At 34.6% G+C, this 22,163-nt stretch overlaps 1 long non-coding RNA gene and 1 pseudogene across 1 annotated transcript; one reads left to right on the forward strand and one right to left on the reverse strand.

Moving 5' to 3' along the window:
- Window positions 1-435: 435 nt before the first annotated feature.
- On the reverse strand, window positions 436-1,981 carry LOC142633932 (uncharacterized). The gene is made up of 2 exons (XR_012844000.1): window positions 1,888-1,981; window positions 436-1,238 (listed from the first exon to the last, which is right to left on the reverse strand). It is a non-coding gene; the product is annotated as an uncharacterized LOC142633932 (long non-coding RNA).
- An 893-nt stretch (window positions 1,982-2,874) lies between these two features.
- On the forward strand, window positions 2,875-5,322 carry LOC142633379 (cell division cycle protein 48 homolog pseudogene; annotated as a pseudogene).
- Window positions 5,323-22,163: the final 16,841 nt, after the last annotated feature.

A 22,163-nucleotide genomic window follows, 5' to 3' on the forward strand; every position in this document is an offset into this window, starting at 1 on the left:
TCAGCCCCCAAGCCCTCAATATCTATTTTGCCAATTATCCAAGGACATGGAAATCCAAGTCCCACAATTATCAACTTGTCATTTTAGTTTGAGAATCAGAAACTCTATTTGATTATCTCTACATAGATGATCAAATGTAGTAAATCAAGATGGCAAAACCACCAAATGAATGTTCTTCATCAAGTTGCCAACATTCCTAGGAATGCTACATTTTCTTTGACAGCCGCAGAATGTTTTTCTCCCCATTTCATTCACACACTAACAAGAATGAAAGCTTTACCTGCTACTACAATTACTAGAAAAATAAAAATTGCAAAATACTTCATGTTTATTGACATTAAAATGATTAGATGTTTATCAGTGAAATATCCTTCACTTAGTCCATCAGTGTGGGTGCCAGTGTTTGTATGCGTGACTGTCTTAAGAATTAAAAACACACCTCAAAGCTGTTCTTGTCTTTCAAGAAGCAAATCACAATATCCTTAGCCAGTAAATTCATGCTTTTTGAAAAGAAGTAATAAACTTCAAAAAAATTTAGGATTATAGAGAATAGAAATTCCATAGATCAAGATCACTTACTAACTCATAAAAATCAATTTCAGATCTATCTTTCAGGCGTAAGAAATTTGCTTATCAACTCGAACTGCAACAACTGCGAAGAGTTCCCCACACTTTCCTTCAATCCCAAAATCGCACCAACCACTGCATTCCATGTCCCCTCAGCTGGAACACATCCATGAATCACCATCTCATCAACAATGTGAACAGCCTTGTGTATGTCTCCTCTCTTACAGAAACACTCCACCAGAGAATCAAAAGTGCCAGTATTAATTGAGATGTACAACTAAAAAGCCCAGTTTGGATCACCATTGGTACTAAGACCATGTACCACCATACTATAAATCCTAACATGAAGGCTCCACGTTAATCGTTTTGGTGAGAGTTCACAAAGGACCATCTCATCAAGGAAGTTTGCAGCTTCTTGGAACTTCTCACATAAGCCATTAATAATTTTTGCATACCACCCCTGCCATCTGGTTTCAATCCCTGGAGCTTCATCCTGTCAAGAATCTCAGAGCTTCCCTAGGCTGTCCTTCTTTACAGAGTTCATGAATTTAAGTACTATAATTTATCGTGTTTGGCCACTGGCATTTGCTTATTATCATCTCCAAACCTTCCCTCGCTTGTGAAGAATGCCCACCCTTGCAAAAACAATCCATTAAAGCACTATCATCCATCTACAACACAAGAACAAGAAAATTACTAATTAACGGTAAAACAAATGTTTAATTATTTACCGAAAAGTCAGCAACCAAAACTTTTTTAAAATAAAAAGATAATTAACAAACATAAGAATAGTATACTAATAGTCATACTTTGTCGTTTTTAATATCCAGCGATAAACTTCTAAGGCAAACTAAATAGAAACAGAAGCAGTGTGGCAAGTCCCTGTGCTTAAAGTCAATTAGCAACTGTTACAGTCCTAAACAAAGAAGCAGCAAACGTCAAGAAGAGGAAATGATGTAGGAACTGCAGAAGCTGAAGGTGGCAGCACAAGAAAGAGTAAAAATAACCACCTAGGTCCAGGATAGTGGATTCAAGATAAGGCAAGGTGGAAGCAAGATCAGTAGATCACATTATCTCCAAAACAAAGTTTCATTAGGTAGCGCACTCTACTATGATACCAAGAAACTTGCTACAGGAACTGACCACATTATTGCAACAATAATAGGGGAAGGATACTAGGATAGTTTGTAGTAAGTACACCCAACAGAATAAAAATAAATAGCTTAAAATTAAATGGAAGATAAAGTTGTCTAATATATAGATTTGAACCAATAAAGCTGTCTAAAATATTAATTTGAACATTCACAACATTTTGCTCACCATCTAAAAACGCAATCTTTTGTGTGTTCTCCTTGCCTTGTCACTACTTACTGGTGAAGTCAAAGGTCTTCTTTGCACATGACCAGAAATTCCATTTGACTCTCTCAAATCTCTAAGTTTCTTAGCCTTTCTTATCTTGCCATTCATGATCTCAACAATCATACTTTCTACATATCCTTTGGATGAACATATGCCACCCAGCATTCAATACCATAAACAGTCAAATTATAGAATCTGAGAAAAAGTACAATATTTGGCATTACTAATATTAGGGTCAAAACTCAATACAAATTCTCATACACAATCCCACAAGAATACACAAAGCTTGAAACTTTGAACTTGGTAATATCACCACTAAAAAATAACAAAACCCCAGATAAAGCAGTATAGATTGTACTTTTATACATCAACCAATTGTAATTGAAAAGGCAATCAATATGAATTCTGGGAGACCAAATATGAAAGAGGAAATTACCTTCAGGCTTCAGGGGTAGTTTGACATGGCTCTGGGTTTTGGGGCTCCGTTTTGTTTCAATTCCTTGAAGTGGATTGCCATTTCAACACTACACAATGGCCCCTGATTGAATCCCCATGTAAATGTAATGTTGTGAAATTTCAGACATGTTTGGCACTGCCACGTGCTATTCGTTGTTTAGCGTTACGGCTACGGAAAATCAAAACCAAAAATAAAAACAAAAGCAAAAAGTAAATAAAAAATAATAATAGTAATAGTAATTCCTAAATCTCAAGGAACCGGCTTTGATTTTTAAAAAAAAAAAAAAAGAAACCGACTTTGATTTTAAAAAAAAAAAAAAAAGGAAACCGACTTTAATGAAAAATCCGAATCCTCATAGGACTGGATTAAGAGAAATAAATTTATAAATACCCCCCACAACACTAGACTTTTAGTCTATACTCTATTTTGCTTTGCTTCTTTACTTCTTATTCCGTTCTGTTGCTTTTCAATTTGTTTCTATTTAGTAGTCCATGGCCGAGCAAGCATCAACATCATCCATGGATTCCCGGAAAAGAAAGAGAGACAGCGATCCCAACCCCAACAACAACAATAAGAGGGCTCCCAATAGGCTTGTGGTGGACGAACCCATCAACCACGATGTCAACTCTATTGTCATTCTACACCCTGATACCATGGAAACTCTCAACTTGTTTCATGGTGACGCTGTCTTGATCAAGGGCAAGATGAGGCGAAACACTGTCTGCATTGTGCTCGCCAGCGACGGGAGCGCTTCTGAGGATAATAACAAGTTCAAGATTTTGATGAACAAGGTGGTGAGGTCCAACCTTAGAGTCAAGCTTGGTGATGTTGTTTCGGTTCATCAATGTCCCGATATTAAGTTCGGCAAGAAAGTTCACGTTCTTCCTCTTGATGACACAATCGAAGGGCTTACTGGGAATCTATTTGATGCCTATTTGAAGCCATATTTCATGGACTCGTATAGGCCTGTGAAGAAAGGTGATCTTTTTCTTGTCAGAGGTGGTATGAGGAGTGTTGAGTTTAAGGTTATGGAGACTGATCCTGGAGAGTATTGTGTGGTTGCGCCTGACACTGAAGTTTTTTGTGAAGGAGAGGCTGTGAGGAGAGAAGATGAGGAAAGATTGGATGAGATTGGCTATGATGATATTGGTGGTGTTAGGAAGCAACTTGCTCAGATTCGTGAGTTGGTGGAATTGCCTTTAAGGCATCCACAACTTTTCAAGACTATTGGAGTGAAGCCACCTAAGGGAATTCTGTTGTATGGGCCTCCTGGTACTGGCAAGACACTCATAGCAAAGGCTATTGCTAATGAAACTGGGGCTTTCTTTTTCTGTATCAATGGCCCGGAGATTATGAGCAAGATGGCTGGTGAGAGTGAGAGCAATCTGAGGAAAGCTTTTGCAGAAGCTGAGAAGAATGCCCCTTCCATTATATTCATTGATGAGATTGACTCTATTGCTCCCAAGCGTGAAAAGACGGGTGGAGAGGTAGAGAGGAGAATTGTTTCACAGCTTTTGACATTGATGGATGGTGTGAATTCCCGAGCACATGTTATTGTTATTGGAGCTACAAACAGACCTAATAGTATTGACCCTGCTTTGAGAAGGTTTGGGAGGTTTGATAAAGAGATTGATATTGGTGTTCCAGATGAAGTTGGGCGTCTTGAGGTTCTTCAGATCCGTACCAAGAAGATGCAGCTCTCTGAAGATGTGAACTTGGAAAGAGTGGCCAAGGAAACTCATGGTCATGTCGGTGCTGATCTTGCGGCTCTTTGCACTGAAGCTGCATTACAATGTATTAGAGAAAAAATGGATGTTATTGACATGGAAGATGAAACCATTGATGCTGAGGTTCTAAACTCCATGGCTGTCACGAACGATCATTTTATTGCTGCCCTGGGAACCAGCACTGCTTCTGCATTGCGTGAAACTGTTGTGGAAGTACCCAATGTTAGCTGGGAAGACATTGGTGGACTTGAGGGCGTGAAGAAGGAGCTTCAAGAGACAGTTCAATATCCAGTAGAGCATCCTGAAAAGTTTGAGAAGTTTGGAATGTCTCCCTCTAGAGGAGTTCTTTTCTATGGTCCTCCTGGTTGTGGAAAAACCCTTCTGGCCAAGGCTATTGCTAATGAATGTCAGGCTAATTTCATTAGCATCAAGGGTCCTGAGCTACTCACAATGTGGTTTGGAGAGAGTGAGGCCAATGTTAGGGATGTTTTCGACAAGGCTCGCCAGTCTGCACCTTGTGTATTGTTTTTTGATGAACTTGACTCAATTGCTATTCAAAGGGGAAGTAGCATTGGAGATGCAGGTGGTGCTGCGGATAGAGTATTGAACCAGCTCTTAACTGAGATGGATGGATTATCTGCCAAAAAAACTATATTTGTCATCGGAGCTACCAATAGGCCTGATATAATTGACCCAGCTCTTCTAAGACCCGGTCGTCTTGATCAGTTGATCTATATTCCTCTGCCTGATGAGAGTTCAAGACTACAGATTTTTAAAGCTTGTCTGAGGAAATCACCTGTGTCAAAAGATGTTGATCTTACAGCACTTGCCAAGCTTACTGCAGGCTTTAGTGGAGCTGATATCACAGAAATATGCCAGAGAGCTTGCAAATATGCTATTAGAGAGGACATTCAGAAGGATATTGAGAGGGAAAAGAGGGAAAAAATTGTTGCAATGGCAGAGGATTCTACAACAGATGAAATTGAATTGGCTGAGGTGAAGGCAGCTCACTTTGAGGAGTCATTGAAGTTTGCAAGGAGGAGTGTCAGTGATGCTGACATCCGCAAGTACCAAGCTTTTGCTCAAACCTTGCAGCAATCCAGGGGCTTTGGGTCTGATTTCAAGTTTACTGAGGCAGGACACACACCCCATGGTTCAAATCTATTTGCATCTTCAGCTGATGGGATTGAAGATGCTGACCTTTATGATTAGTTTCATAATAACGTTTTATTTTCTATGCATTTAGGATTTTTCCATTAAGGGAATCACAACCATACAATTTTTGTAGCCAGAAAAGGTTTTAATATGATAGGATCTTAGATTTAGTTTCTCTAATCTCTAGCATCTTACTCTCTGTAATGGACTGGAGCTATGACAATGTCTGGCAATGTCAAACTTTTTAAGTTTTTATAGTATTATTATAATTTTTTTTGATGAGTACTTCAGACTTTGAACATATGGCACCAGTTTTTGATAATTGCTTTTGTCATTAAGCTAAAAGGCCCCATCAATATTTAAGTGTAGCCAAAATTCAAATCATAAATTTCTTATTTGACCACAAGAGACTTTATCAAATGAAATAACCGATACCATAATTTTCATAGTGTGGTTGGTATTTTTGAATTTTCAAGTTCCCAACAAAAATCAAGTAACTCTATATATTTATTAGTAAACCAAGAGTCAATACTTCATATACGAGTGTTTCGGTTTGGTGGAAAACCAAATGGTTTTGGAATAATAATCAAATTGCTTCATATAAATGAACCTCTACATGTTATCTTAAAACGGAATGGGATCTAAAGTTTTTTTTTCACCATTAATCATATCAAGACTAATGAGGGACAAGGTGGAGGAGTTAGGGCTACGCAAGGTGGAATAGTTAATGAAATGCAAAGTACTTGTTGGGTTGGGTGGGGGTGTGGGGTTGTTGAACCAGTGATAGATGAATAACGAGGGACAAGGTGGAGTAGTTAGGGCTGAGGCGCTGAGCAAAAACCCGCATAATACGACCTTTCTTCCCGACTTGATTCCACCCAAAGGGATTTGGGCGGGTCAGGTGGATGTTCGGGCCAAGTTCGAGTTTCACGCTAAGGACATTTCAAGTTTTGGGTTGGTCTCAAGTTTAACCTGACTATACTGATCCTAAAATTTCTTCTTCTTTTCAGTTTTTACAACTTGGACAAGTTTGATGTTATATTCCCTAATATAGTATTCTTAAACCCCCAAAAAAAAAAAAAATTTGTCTTTTGAAAATTATATATTTTTATCTCCTATTATAAATTTAAAAAAAATTCTAAGACAAATTATAACTTACCCATCTGTGATTTTGCCAAAATTTAAGTTGTCTATTTATGGTTTGAAATTTGGCACTTTTACTCACCTAAACTATACTCTATTAGGGTTCATAACCCCCACCTCCTCACTTCTCCATTATAAACATGAAAACATAACAAAATCAAAGAAAAGAAGATCAAAAGGTGGCATTTGTAAAAATTTCTAAAATTTTGGCTAAAGAACTTCAATAGAACTCAGATTACTCTGACAATTATGAGCTATATAGATTTAAGAGGTAAAACAAAAAAGAGACCCTTTGTATACACGATCACCTATAGCTAGATCAAGAAAAATTAAAAAGAAGACAATCACGTTTGTGATGACTGTCAAAGGTTTTCATTTGAATGGGATAATTAGTAGTGGCCTTATATAAACCCAATCTCTCAATACCAACAATTTTCACAACAGCAGCATAATGGTCAATTTGGATTGAAGGGAGGAAAGGGAGTAGAGTAGAATAGAGTAGATTTGGCCCAAAATTAACCTATTTTCAGCCAATTCCACTCTACTCCCCCTCCTTCCCCCCTCATTGTAAGTGACCATTACAACCACAAACATTACTTGAGCCAAAAGCACTAAATCCAAAATTGCCACAGCCCTTAAACAACCCTGGTGTTGAAAATTCCTAGCTTTGGAAAACCCCAGTTTTCAAAGGAAAGCAACAAACTAACCAAAAATTAAAAATCTCAGTACCGTGGACATTACCCCCCCCCCCCCAAAACCATTTGCCTTGTTGACAACCACCTTGCTGCCGCCACAAGGCGACCTTGACCTCTACAACCAACAACCACTTTAGTCAACAAAATCAACGACCAACGAACAACCACTTCCAAGTCCCGCACAGCCCTCACAATCAAATCCCCCAATCTCAAACCCCTAGGTTTGAATCATGGTAGGCTACATCGGAGAGTAGGATAGAGAGAGAAATCCAGTCATGGGCTTGAATCGTGGTATGCCAACTGTGGGTTTGGTGGTGCGGTGGTGGCCCTAATTGGTGATTAACTGATTATATCTTGATAATTGGTGTTGGTGGAGCACAATCGTGGGTTTGGACTCTGGATTGTGTAAGATGGAGGGGATGGAGAGACAAGTGACTTCTTTGTTTCTCTTTGCTGAATACCAAAAAGTTGCTTAAAAGTGGTTGATTTTATGGTGCAAATTGATGTTTGAGTGACTTTTGTGTCTATTGAAGTTCTTGAGCTAAAGGTTTTAAATATTTACAAAATGCCTCATTTTGAGCTTGTTTTCTTTAGTTTTGTTATGTTTTGTTATGTTTATAATTGCGTAGTGTGGAGGTGGGTTATAGATCCTTACAGGGCATGCCTCATGTAGGTAAAGTACAAAATTTCAATCCACAGTAGGTAACTTAAGTTTTGGCTAAATCACAAATGGGTAAGTTGTAATTTTTCCAATTTTTTATTATAGATTTCCCTCTTATTTCTTTTTCCAATTGAAAACCTTGATCAATAATATTCTCCCCTTCCCTTGTTTGGGAGTTTTAATGGAGGAAATGGAAAGTTCATTCCCTTATTTGGACATTTAAGTGGGAGGGAATGAAATAAGTAAGAGAGAACACTCATTCTTCTCTAATCCCTTAAAACCTCAAATTTTCATTCCACCCGAAATTGAAAAGAAAGGAAGGGAATGAAATTAGATGTGCTCTGTTTGTTTCGAAGGAAAATATTTTACATCTTTTACCATGTTTGTTTTGTTGTAAAATTTGGTCAATTGTAAAATATTTTCTGGTCAAATTGTAAAATTAAGGCAAAAAGAAGTAAAATATTTTACGCTTAAAATTTTGGTAAAACATTTTACATTTTACAATCTCTCACGTGTTGAGATCACATTGATAGACTAGCCACTCCTAAATCTCTCCCAAACCTAACAGGGAAAGCACCCACCAGCAACACAATCTTCAACGCTAGAGATGGTATCTCTCCACTTCAAGTCAAGCACCGAAATTGCAATTTGTGTTGTTTGCTGATCTGGTTTTCTTTTTTTTCCTAAGCCCTGTAGATCTGGGTATGTTTTGTACAAATCTCTACCGCTAGGCCCTGTCATACAAAAATTATGTAGATCTCCACCTATGTCATGCAAATTTAGGTTTTTTTTTTTTTTTTTTTCCTGGTATGCAAATCTATGTTTTCTAGCGTGTTGCAAATCTGATTTTTTTTTTTTTTTTTTTTTTTGGGTTGCAAATCTGTATTTTTTTTTTAATAGCTAATCTGAGTTTGGGTGGTTTGATTCAAGGCTGTGTTTCTTATTAAAATTTGATCATTTCAACTTAGGATGATGAGAATTTTGAGTTTGGTTGTTTCTAATTGAAGATTTTCTTTTTTTAATTTTACACTTGCAAATGAATTTTCAAGTAAAAACCCAAACACTGTAAAAGGAAAATATTTTCCATAAAATATTTTCGATGTAAAATATTTTACATTTGAAAATATTTTACTAAAACTCCCAAAATACCCTTATATATTCAACTCTTTATTTTAAAATAGGAGTCTAATAGTAATATTGTCATAAAATGATTCTATTCCATTGCTTCTATGTTATTTTTAAACAAGATTACTTACATTCTATTCATTTCATTCTTTTCCATTTCTTTATTTTAAAACATCCGATCAAGGTTACTTAATTCCATTTCATTCAATTCTTTTCAATTCATTTCCCTTGCTTAAATACATTTCATTCCATACTATTCATTTCCATTCCTTTATGATCATTCCATTTTATTTCCTTTTAAACTCCCAAACAAAGCCTTAAGAACCAAACATCTTTTATACCTTTTATATCCATGCAAATTTGAATTAAAACTTAAAAGGAAATCTCTTGGCATTAATGACCTAACTTATTTGAGAAAATAGTCAATCATTTATTCAAAAAATTTCCAATAGAAATGTCAACTTAAATTTGAATTTAAAAGCTTAATTTCAATGGATATATCTTATCTTTAGTCATCTCATGAATGCCTCTACATTTTTCAAATTGATTTTTAGGATTCAAATTTAAAACCCAAACATTGACAGGCCCGATTCTATTTGAAAACACAATATAAGTTTACAAATTTCCTTTTCTTGAATTTTCACCGCATTGAAATTTAGATTAAACCTTAAGAGAATGGAAATCATGCCACCAGCCAAATTCGAACTACCAACCGATTATTGATCCTTTCATATATTAACATTTAAATAAATAAAAGATGGACGAATTGACAAAACCAAATGAACGTTGGAATTTTTACCCAAAAAAAAAAAGAACATTGGAATTTTTAAATGGAAAGTGGTAATAGATTTTAACCCCCACATTTTATTTAGTTAATGGATGATGTGGTAGTCTCTTGTTAAAATAAAAAGAGGTTCTTTTTTAAAAAGAACTGGAGGTAAGACGAGCTCTTCATTTTAAAAAAGTATTAGAGGTACCACCGCATTCCCTTGGTGCGATGGTCATTCTACAAATATAAGTGTCTGTAGAGTATGTGAGGGTAAGGGCCAAGATTCAAGTCTCTAAGAGAGAGCTTCACACACATATACACTTAAATTAGGCTAGAGTAGAATTTCTATCTTGTTTAAAAAAATATGGTACATTTTCCTTTAGAGAGAGAAATATATAGTTGGGTTCAATTGGGTTTAGTATACAATTCTTATGCAGATTATTTCCTCTTTTTTTTTTTGAGTAAACAGTACACTTTTTAGAATACACATGAAAATAATAATAGTGTTTTCAATCAGGGTATAATACATTATATAATCAGAGTACAACTACAAAATTAAAGGGCCTTTGTAGTTATAGAATGAGGTTATCAACAGTGGACATTAGACACACAACCAATATGGGATAAACATCCTTTTTTTTTTTTTTTTTGAAATGTGTTTAAAACTTTAACATCTATTAGGATTAGTATAATGTTATTTGAAAAGTCAGTGAGTAAAAAATATCATTATAGTAAAGCTCGTTTAATATCACAAATATATGTTTGTCATATTGCTCTAGATTTATGAGATGATGGTTATATTTTGTATTTTGTTTCAAACTTTCAACGAGTTGCTAATACAGCTACTGGAAGTTGATGTTTTTGAGCTTCTCAAGAGCTTTGTCTTTTTTTTCCTTAATTTTTACTTTAAGATTTTGGATAATCTTTTTTTGGGGAACCTTTTTTTTATTTAATTTTTTGTATGCTAATAAGAGCTTCTATGGTCACCTGCCATAAATAATTATACATATATTACAAAGAAATAAGATACAGTACTTTTTATAAAAATTTCTTTTTCTACCATAATTGGAAAGTTACGTTCTTATAACAACAAAAATGACTTATATTTTGCACATCAGAACAACAACCGTGACGATGATAATAACCATAATCATAACAATAGCAATAACAGTAATACTAACAATAACAACTATGCTTTGTTGTCATCCCCTTCCCAACATCATCATCATAATATCTAACTTGAAATATACAATTATTTTTCAACATATAAGAAGACCACTTTAACACATTATTTTCCACAAAGAATTTTATGCCCTTATGCTTAGGTATTACTCTAGTTGTGTTGACTCAAATATAAATTTTAAAATTTTGTTTGGAAAATAATGTGTCATAGAAATGAGTTGCTAAAGGCATGTTTGCAAGAAGAAAAGGTGATGAGGTGTTGGGCGGACTTTTTTTTTTTTTTTTTTGAAGATACTTAAAGGTGCAATGAAAAATAAGGGCAACAAATGATTTATTTGTTGGTAGCGTCGTTCAATTGATCCAAGTCATCCAACAGATTATGGGAATCATAAAAATTTTATATATTTCTTTTACGGATTCAGATCCTCTAGAGTTCCTAGGGTACTCTACCAAGTAGAGTTCATTAAATCCTAACCACTCTTTAATGATTTAATGGTCTAGATTCTGCCATGTCAGCATTTCATTAACAATCATCTTAATTGTTTTGTTTACAACATTATTTTATTATTTTAAGAATATTATTAATGAAATGCTGACATGGCAGAATCTAAACCATTAGATCATTAAAGAGTGATTAGGATTTAATGAACTCTACTGGTAGAGTATCCTAAGAACTCTAGAGGATCTGAATCCTTCTTTTACTATGTTATAAATTGCAGGTCCTTCTCAAAAAAAAAAAAAAAGTTATAAATTGCAGGTATGATCTCTATATGTAAAGTAGCGGCTTTGAGGCTTTCTATGCTTATAGCACTTATCTGCACTGATGCTTATAGTAATGGCTGGAATAATAAACAATATGTGTACAGCACTCTCATTTGTTTTATGTGAGTCTCAATCCAAGAAGTTTACTTTTACCCAAGGAAATCAATACCGTACCGGAGGCTGTACCGGTTTGGCCACCGGTACGATATATTTCGGATACCGGTCAATACCGGTGTACCGTTTCGGGTTTACCGCTATTTTATATATACACACACCAAAATCTCTAAAATCATGTTTATAAGCAAATAATATTTCACTTATATTATAGTAAATATAAAAGTTTATCATAAAACATTACCTCAATTTAGAACAAATTATTCATAGTTTTAGACTTTAGTATCAATTAAAAGGAAGAAAAAAAAACATAATATAAAAAAATAGAAAGCTTAGTTATTCATTGCATACTAAGAAAACAAATAATACTAATAAGTTAATGTAAATAAGTTAACATTATGCCCTTACAAAAATTCAAAAATAACAAAACTAAAAAAAAAAAAAAAACTTTTTTCTGTACCGGCCGGTACGCCCGGTACCAGCCGGTATTGCCCGAAATTGGCCGGTATGGCCGGTAAGCGGCCGATACGGCCGGTATTTTTTCCAGTACAAAATAGAAGTGTACCGGTACCGGTGCACTGGCCGGTACGATATGTACCGGCCGGTATGGCCGGTACTGGTACGGTATCAACCACCCTGCTTTTACCACACATGGAATCTCTAAAACACAACTCTTTAAATTTTTTCTATAATAATTTGAAAAATAGGAATGAGATCCATTGTGCTCACATCTCTCTCTTTTATTTTATGTGAGTTTACATTAAAGAAGTTTTCAATTACCTCATGTAATTTCTAAGACACAACTCTCTAAAAAAAAAATTAGTTTATATATATATAATGTGAAAGGTACATAATAATAATAATAATAATAAGGGCATAGATTCCTTTGTGGATAATAATAATAATAATAATAATAATAATAATAATAATAATAATAAGGGCATAGAATCCTTTGTGGAAAATAATGTGTCAAGAGAGGACATTTGTGTTTATGAAAAACAATGATATATTTCTAGTTAGTTATTATGATGATATATGACCGACAATGATAGCAAAAAATAGTTTTTAATTATTATTAGTTGTCATTCTCATTGTTTTCATTGTTGACAATAACAATAACAATAATTAACAACGAATTTTCATTGCTTTCCTCATCCAATATTATCAAAATAAATAAATTAAAATAAACAACTATTTTCATACACACAAAAACCATATTGACACATTATTTCTTCTTTTTCTTTTTCTTTTTTTTGGGAAAGAAATAAGTTTTTAGAAAGTTCTTAGGTGGCTATTTTTGAGCGAAAGTAAAAGTGGGGCTCTCATGTCCTTTGAGGTGAGTTTGAATTGGAATGTGTTTTCTTTCATGGAAAAATATGTGGTCAATTGTTCAAGACTATGGAGTGTCCACTTAAACATGGTTTAAAGCGGTAAAATTCATGGATCTTGCATAAGAAAAAATTAGACATTTTTAAATTTTAAATTTTTTTGGGGGGGGGGGGGGAATCTATGTGGACTGTCCAATATTAATAATAATTTATTATTTTATTTCAATGTATTACTATTACTAGCTTACTGCACAATTTTTTTTTTAAAACAATATGTTTGTTCATCTGGCACCATTATAAATAGTGAGTCCCTCACTTATTCTATGCTTTTTTTTTTCTTTTTAAGTTTTGCATTTCACATTCATAGTCAAAGCGAGAGAAAGAAACAAAGTTTTATTCATTGTAAAATTATATTGTTTTTACTTTTGTTTGTTTGTTATAATCATTGTATCATGTGAGACAGAAGTTTAAAAGTCTCAAAGTACCGATTGTGAGGTGTGAAATTAGTTTTAAGGAGAATATGTCAAACACAAATATTGATCAAAATTTGCATGATTCATTCTTTGCATATAGGGTTTGTGAGTAATTCTATTTATTTTACAGATTTCTATTCGTTGTATTGAATACATGTTCTATTATTGTTCTTGTTTATAGTATTTGTTTGTGTTCTTTATGATTAAATCAACATTTTTCCACAAAGGTGTCTATATACTTATCCTGAAACAATATTTGGATTGTCTAAACTCAAATATAACTTTTTTAAGGTTAGGTTTAAATAAGCTTATTTTCATAGATTATTTTTCTTACAAACCAAAATTGAGTAAAATTATAATTACCATTAAAAGATGTAATCTCTTAATTTAACTTTTCTTAACATTAAAAAAAAAGAAAAACAATAAATGGAAATTTTGATGATCGTAAAAAATACCAATTCACATCCATTATTTAAGTTCTCAATAAGAAATACCAATTCCTATCAATCATTTGAGTTCTTAGCTCGTTAGATTATTTGATTAAACTTAGAAAAGTAATTAAGTAATTTATGAAAATGTACTGAAAAGTATGTTTGGTATAAAGTTGAAAAGCCTTGATGGTGACAGAATGGGATTTAGATGGTAGTGAATCTAGCGATGAGGTTTTGATAGCAATGAAGAATGTTCTTGTTGTAGAAGCAAAAACCAAATTGTTTGAATAAACGAAATTGATAACAAGCGGGAGATTTTTGCCATGAATAAACAAACGATCACATGGATAATTTTGGTCTGATACCAAATTGATAACAAACGAACCATTTGCCATTTTTCAAGAAAGGAATCGTACAATTGTGATTTGTGATGGCTTCCATCCTTTTGACGCGAACGGTTCACTTATATTGCTTTTAGAATTTTTTTTTTAATAAAGAACTTTTTTTTTTTTTTTTTTGAGAAAGTAAAAAAGAACTTCTATTAAAGAGGTTTGCTTATCTATATATTTGGGAATATATATCTTGAATATACTTCGGTTAAATGAGCATTGGGTATAAGAGTAATAAGGGTTTGGGGAAAAATGATATTTTGAGCACGTGTAGTAAAAGTATTTAGGGCCCTTTTGGATTGAGGGGGGAGTGGAGGGGAGTAAAGTAGTGTTGGCTGAAAATAGGCTAATTTTGGACCAACTCTACTTTACTCTCCCTCCCTCTCCCTCAATCCAAACGAACCATTATTGTCTTTGTCATGAGTCATTTTTGTGGACTAATGATGAATTTTAGTTTTTCAAATCAACTGGTTCTATAATTTGCTTTCTCCCTAACTGAAGAAATAAGTAAGATGGTATACAATATATATCCACTTATTGGTGTTGGAATTTTACTCAAAAGAAACAAAATACATCTATCAATTAACAATTATATTATGTACATATTTAACAAAAATCAACAATAAGATTTGAGAAATTTCTTACTAGGTTATATTATTCAAGAACCTCACAAGAAATCAAGGTATTCTCCCCAACTGGTCATGATTAACAAAGAGCTTTCTTTTTTCTTCTCACAACCCTTGCAAGAGTGGCTTTGACAATATTTATAATATTAAAAAAAGATATGACCAGCTAGGGCTGTCCACGGGTCGGGCCAGGTTCGATTTGGCTTCAATCCGAACCCGACTCGCTTAGGTCGGGTGGAGCAAAAACAGACCCGCAACCGACCTTCGACCACCACAGGTCGAGTCGGCCAGCCTCAGGGGAGCGAACGGTCGGGTCAATCGAGTTCGTTGATAAGCGACAACGAGCGAAGGAGAAGATCTATCTTCGTCGATCTGAGTTGAAGGCCGACTGGATCTAAAGGATTATCGCCAGATTTGAGTAGATCGGAGCCCAATCTAACCAAGAATAGCCGGATTTGTGTAGATTTAAGTTAGATCTAACCCAATACCGCCGGATTTGAGCAAATCTGAGCGAAGGAGGAGCTTAGGAACACCGAATCTGAGCAGATCTGAGCAAATCGGAGCGAAGGAGGAACTGAGGAACACCGGATCTGAGCGAAAGAAGACCAAGGATGGCCGAATCGGAGCTGAGGAACACCAAAACGTCACCGGATCTCGAAGTATCTCACCGGAGTTGGTCCAAAATTCATAATATTTTGCCGGAGAGGAGATTGTTTCGGTTTGGGTTGAGTGTCACGGGTTTTGAAGGGTAAAACCAGCAACCGACCCTCTTAGGGTCGGGTTAGAGAGTTTGGACCCGCGTCCGACCGCCGGAGACGTTGGATTGGGTGGCGGTGGCTCGGGCTCGGGCGGGTTAGGTGGGTTTGGACGGGTGGGTTGGACAGCCCTATGACCAACTATAAAATCCTCCCTATCGTAATAAAAATTCATGTAACAGAATTTACATTCTTAATGAACAACTTCATTAATAAGTCAATCAGATTCATTAATGAAGAAGTTCAATAATGTGTCATTACTTTTGTAACTCCATACATGGGATTCATTTATCATTCATATCTAAAATCACTATAATTTAGGAATGACAACGGAGCAGGTTTCCTATTCCCCCAACCCACATCCTACTTCATCTTCGAAGCAAGTTTTTTTCTCCATCCTGTTCTAGCGAAAACCTACGGATGCCCGCTAGTACCCATCCCACCACACTCAAAATTTTTATATATAATTTATTATAAGTTTAATTTGAATGCATTAAATTAAAACTCATTAAACTTTTTTTTTATTAAATAAAAAAAAGCTCTAAATTTCCAATACATTCTCAAAGCATAACAATACAACAATTCAACTAATATGAAATACAAAAACAATTCAAACATAGCAATACAACAATTTATAAATATAAACAATGTAAATATTAAGACATAAAAATATAAATTCAATAATACAATATACAAAAACATCATAAATTTAAAGTTAGAAGGCTAAAAGCACATATGTATGTCATAAAAAACCTTTTAAAAAAATTTGATTGTTAAAATATAAATGGGGTGGGTGCGGGTTTAAATTGTTATCTCTACTATAATTCGACAATACCTCTAATTAGGAGGTCAAGTTTACAATTCTGCCGTTTAAATTTGTTTAAAATATATATGGGTGTATATATATATGTATATATATATATATATATATATATATAAATAGCAAAAATTTTAATTAAAATTGGTAGATTGTAGGTATGCATACATATTATTGTTGTCAAGTTACTAGCAATGACACAATAGATTTATTGAGACCAACGCTCAACATGCATGAATCTCATTATGGAAAGACTGTTAAGATTATTCTCCACTAACCATTGAAGGACTAACCTTAATGTTTTCATAGTTTGAGCAATTTTTTAAGTTGCACCACTTTTCCATCATGGTCCAACAATGTGTCTATAAGAGTAGGCTACATTATGATGGATATGGTCAAGTCAAGTACTATAATGAATGCATTAATAATTTTAGTTTACTAAATCAAGTAGACCTATTTCAATATTCTAATATTTTACATCATAAAAATATTACATAATTTCACAAGAAATTTTGGTTAATTATTTATTGATAATAGAGATATCATAAAATATCATGTTAGGCCAAATTATTCTAACAATTGGAACTTCTAATTACCTATGCATTCTGTTATCATTTCTAGTTCAGCACACAGTCCGTCTCTCTAAGCAGAACGGCTTATTCTAGCCTTGTTAAAGCTGGGCAAAATGTGGACAACAAAATTGATGGATCTAGCACAATGGACAGAGTCCCACCCTATAAAGCCTTCTAATGGTATGTCATTATTATTATATAACCTGGCACGTAAGTTTCTAAAGAAGCTGAAAGCTTATGATGTGTTATATTAGAGAGGATATATGGCGTAACGGATATATGTAACCACCCTTTCATATAGGGGTGTGTTTCATGCTTGTAGGATTCACTCATGTGAGAGAGGGTGGTTCCATATGCTCCTGAGATTTTTTTGCTGCGGAAGAATTTGTTGGAATAATAAATTTAACACTATGAAAGAAAGTGTCATCAAATATTTTGTAATAAATCTCATCACACTCAAGTAGAATATGTGAGGGAGTTCTCAATTAAAGATGTTTTATTAATACTCAAAGCATTATATGCTTTGCTACAAACCAGACATTCTTGATTCTTATTTCTCAATACTTATTGGATTGCTTTCTTACTCATGCACACTAATGCATAAACAATCACCCTGTTGAAAATTTTAAATGCATGCAAAGAAGAGTCGATAAAACCAACTCTTTCTTCCTTTAAAATGATAAAATCCAATCTGGCGTTTCTGATGCTTTTCTCACACAAGGTAATATCAAAGACAACATTCACCAACTAAAGTATCCTATGTCCCTATATTACTTTCCAGCCACCCTAAAGACATGCAAGCACATATCATACTAAGTACTAACACACATGCAAAATGCTTGAAGAAATAATCATCGTTCTATTGCTAGTCAGTGATGACTCTTACATAGCTCAGTAGACAATATCCTCTTCTCTTTTTTTTCTTTGTATTGGATGCTGAAGTAGTAATTTTTTTTTTTCCAGTGATGAACAAAAATCTAGATTGATGCGGCATAGGCACATAGCTAAACAGTATCGATTGATAAGGGCATTGTTGTTAATTGCTATTCCCCTGTGCGTTCTTTTGCCACAACAACATGGTTCAAACTGACCAAATTAGGGTTGTAATCGATTCGGTTCGATCGGTTTGTTTTAAACTGGCCAACCAAAACCGAAATATTTGGTTTCCAAATTTCTCAACCGAAACCGACCGAAATAGTTGAAACACCGTCGGTTTTGGTTTGTTTCGGTTTTGGCCGGTTTTTCGGTTTTAGGGCCTAGAGTTTGGCCAGTTGGGCCTTTGGTTTTTTTCCAAAAATTCTATTTGGGCTTCTTTTTTTTTTTTTTAAATGCAGTATTCAGCCACTTGTTTTATGACCCTTTTATGCTCTAATTAAACCTTTTTTAGAAACCTGTTTTGGGCCTTTTTTAGGAACCAGTTGTGGCCCAGATTCAGGCCTTATCTATTTTGGCCAAGTGGCCATCTTTGGGCCTTTTTTAGCTTTCTGTTTTTGCCCTTTTTGGCCCAAATTCGGGTCTTCCCTATTTTGGCCATTTTTGGGCCTTTTTACACATCCATAATGCAATTTACAAACAAGAAATTGTCACAACCTGCTTTGCATTTTACATTTTTCATAACTTGCTTTTGCTCAACATAAATCCAGAAATAAACATTATAGCATTCATCAAAAAAAAAAAAAAAAACCTGCTACAGATTCATAAATGCAAAAATACAACACATAGCAGATTCATAAATCACAACCTGTCATAAATTCATAACCTGCTTTAGAGCTTCGATTAAATTCATTAAAATACACATCACAAATTCATAAATCCAAAAATAACCTGTCAACAATGCATTTGCACAAGCACAACCTATCAACACATATTCACAAATCCAGAAATAATCTACAAATCCAGAAATAATCTAGAGCAAAAAATTACTCTAGTGCTCAAAGTCTCAAACTAATCTGTAACTTGTTACAGGCACCCATCAAATACAAACAAGATTAAAAAATAAATTGTACAAGTCAAAATAAAATAACTAGTGCAGATTTCATTCCTTCATTAGTAATATGTCAATGTCCACATATTGTCCATATGTCAATATCTACATAATAGCATTATAGCCAAAGACTCAAAATAAATTGGCCATATGTCAATGTCAATGTCAACATATACTGTCCATATTTAATATTTGGTCAAAGACTCAAAATAAATTGGCCATATGTCATTGTCTATTGCCTAATATCATATATTGTCTATGTATAGGCCACTGTCAAAGCACAAAATAAAAGCCCATATCTATATGTGGCCACTGTCTACTAGTGTCAAATAACAAAAAGTGTAAATATCAACATGTCAAGTTGTTGTCAAATACCACTCATCCAAAGAGCAAAGAGCAAAGAGCAATCTTCAACCATCAACTTCAATAGGCGTTGGTATGGACATGCCTAGTTCCGATGTTAATGCAGCATCACTCACGAGTTCTACAAACAAAAAATGAAAAAAAAAAAACATAAAAGTCACTTGTACAATAAAACAATAAATAAGCCAAGAATCCAAGACATTCGTTTTTTTTTTTTTAATAAAGAAAAAAGTAGACATGCAAAATGTACAATAAAACAATAAATATGCCAAGAATCTAAGACATTCAGTTTTTTTTAATAATAATAGACATGCAGAATTTTTTTTAACAAATAAAGAAATAGAAATTCATATTTTTTTAATATAACAAATAATAATCATACCTCCATCAAGCTTTTCAAACTCCTCAACATCATCCATGGCAGCACGAAGGCAGATTGGAGCCGATGAAGGACGGAGCCAGTTTTGAGCACAAATGAGAGCTTCCACCAAAAGTGGAGACAATGAACTCCGGAAGGGATCAAGGACACGACTAGCCGTACTAAAGGCAGATTCTGAGGCCACAGTGGATACCGAAATTGCAAGAACATGTCGTGCAATTCTTGAAAGCACACGGATCGTGGAGAATTAACCTTCCACCAAGCCAAAATATCAAAATTATCATCAAAGACATCTTCACAACTCTCTAACAAGTATTTATCAACCTCTGATTTGGTATTTGAAGAATCAAAATTGCTCAAGCGCTTCTTAAATCTCATCATCCTCATTGCCTTTGCATCAACCACACTAGAATCATCTCCCTCCATTGATCCACTTGGTTTTTGGCCTTGGGCTTGTGCAGCAGCACTAGCACTACTACTCCCTACTTGATTTTGAGAATAAGTATTATACAAATCCACCAAAACAGCCTTTACTCTTTCTGCCATATCAACAGCCTTTTGGTTCTCATACAAAGTACCAAAACAGTACTCAAGATACCTCATCTTGTTCGAGGATCAAGAACTAACCCTACATACAACAAATGATTCATATTATCAAAGTTCTCCCAATACTTTTCAAATTTGGTCTTCATGTTTTCAGCCATTTTTCTCAACAAATAACTATCTTTTTCATACTCCAAGTCAATTGTGTCATGAATTGACATGAGCTCCAAAAAGAAAGAATTACTAATGACATAATTAGCACCCGAAAACCGCAAGGTTGCATCATAGAAAATTTTAAGAAATTTTGAAAAAATCCTAATCTTTTCCCATTCCACATCATCCATTCCCCAAGCAACCTCATGTATATCATCTCCATCTTCCTTTGCCTCCTCTCTAATTGTCATAAGATAATTTGGATCTTCTTCCTCCAATCTCTCAAATGCCTTTTGATACTTCTCGGCCTTCTCCAACATAATATAGGTGTAGTTCCACCTAGTGGACACATCTAAGCACAACTGACCTTTAAAGTCAACTTTCTCCTTCTCTGCACATAACTTAAATGTGCTTTTTCTTTATGGAGATGATCTCACATATCGCATAGATTTCCTCACCTTCACTATTTTCTCATCCATTTCAACTAACCCTTCACGAACAATTAAGTTTAAGATATGAGCACTACACCTCATATGCAAGTATTTATGCCCTAAAATTGTTGCCTTCCTATGCTTAGTCTTTTTTTGAATAAAAGAAATCAGTCCACTTAATAGAGGCAGCATTATCAACTGTAATACTTAGAATCTTGTCTATCCCCCAATCAAGTAAACACATCTCAACTGCCTTCCCAAGTGTTTCACCCTTGTGATTTTCCACTAAACAAAAACTAAGAATTCTCTTGTGCATTTTCCAATCACTATCTATTAAATGGGCAGTGAGACACATGTAGTTCAATTTTTGAACGGATGTCCATGTATCTGTGGTAAGGCAAACCCGCTGCTCTCTTAGGGCCTCTTTCAATTTTTGTTTCTCATCTAAAAACACCCTAAAGCAAGTTTTGGCAATTGTTGTGCGGCAAGGGATTGGATTGAACCTAGGTTGGGTAATAGACATAAACTTCCTGAAACCATAACCCTCCACAAACCTAAAAGACAGCTCATCTAAAATAATCATCTCTGCCAATGCTTTCTTACATTCCTCAAAATTAAACACCCAAGGCACAAGTTTACCACTACTTTCCCCTTCTTCTATAGGTTTGAATGCTAGGGTTGATTGGTTTTTTTTTTGTCTTCCCTATAAGGATATTTCAAACTTTGTGATTGTATGTGAGTTCTCATGGTTGTAGTGCCATTTTGCTTAGTGTCACAAGCATAGGTTGTGCCACAGTAGTTACAAGTTGCCCTAGGTTTTTCCCCCCCTTCAATAACAGTGAAATGACCCCAAACAAAAGATCTTTCTTACCAATATTTCCTGCATTTGGTGGGAGTGGGAGTTTGCCTTTGTCTTCATTCACATTGCTCAAGCAATTTTGTACAATTGTGTAACTACTGTGGTCTTTTGTTTGGGGTCATTTCACTGTTATTGAAGAGGGGGGGAACCTAGGGCAGCTTGTAACTACTGTAGCACAACCTATGCTTGTGACACTAAGCAAAATGGCACTACAACCATGAGAACTCACATACAATCACAATGTTTGAAATATCCTTATAGGGAAGACAAAAAAAACCAATCAACCCTAGCATTCAAACCTATGGGAGAAGGGGAAAGTAGTGGTAAACTTGTGCCTTGGGTGT

The sequence above is a fragment of the Castanea sativa genome, chromosome 5, assembly GCF_040712315.1.
Source record: "Castanea sativa cultivar Marrone di Chiusa Pesio chromosome 5, ASM4071231v1".
Lineage (NCBI taxonomy): Eukaryota > Viridiplantae > Streptophyta > Magnoliopsida > Fagales > Fagaceae > Castanea > Castanea sativa.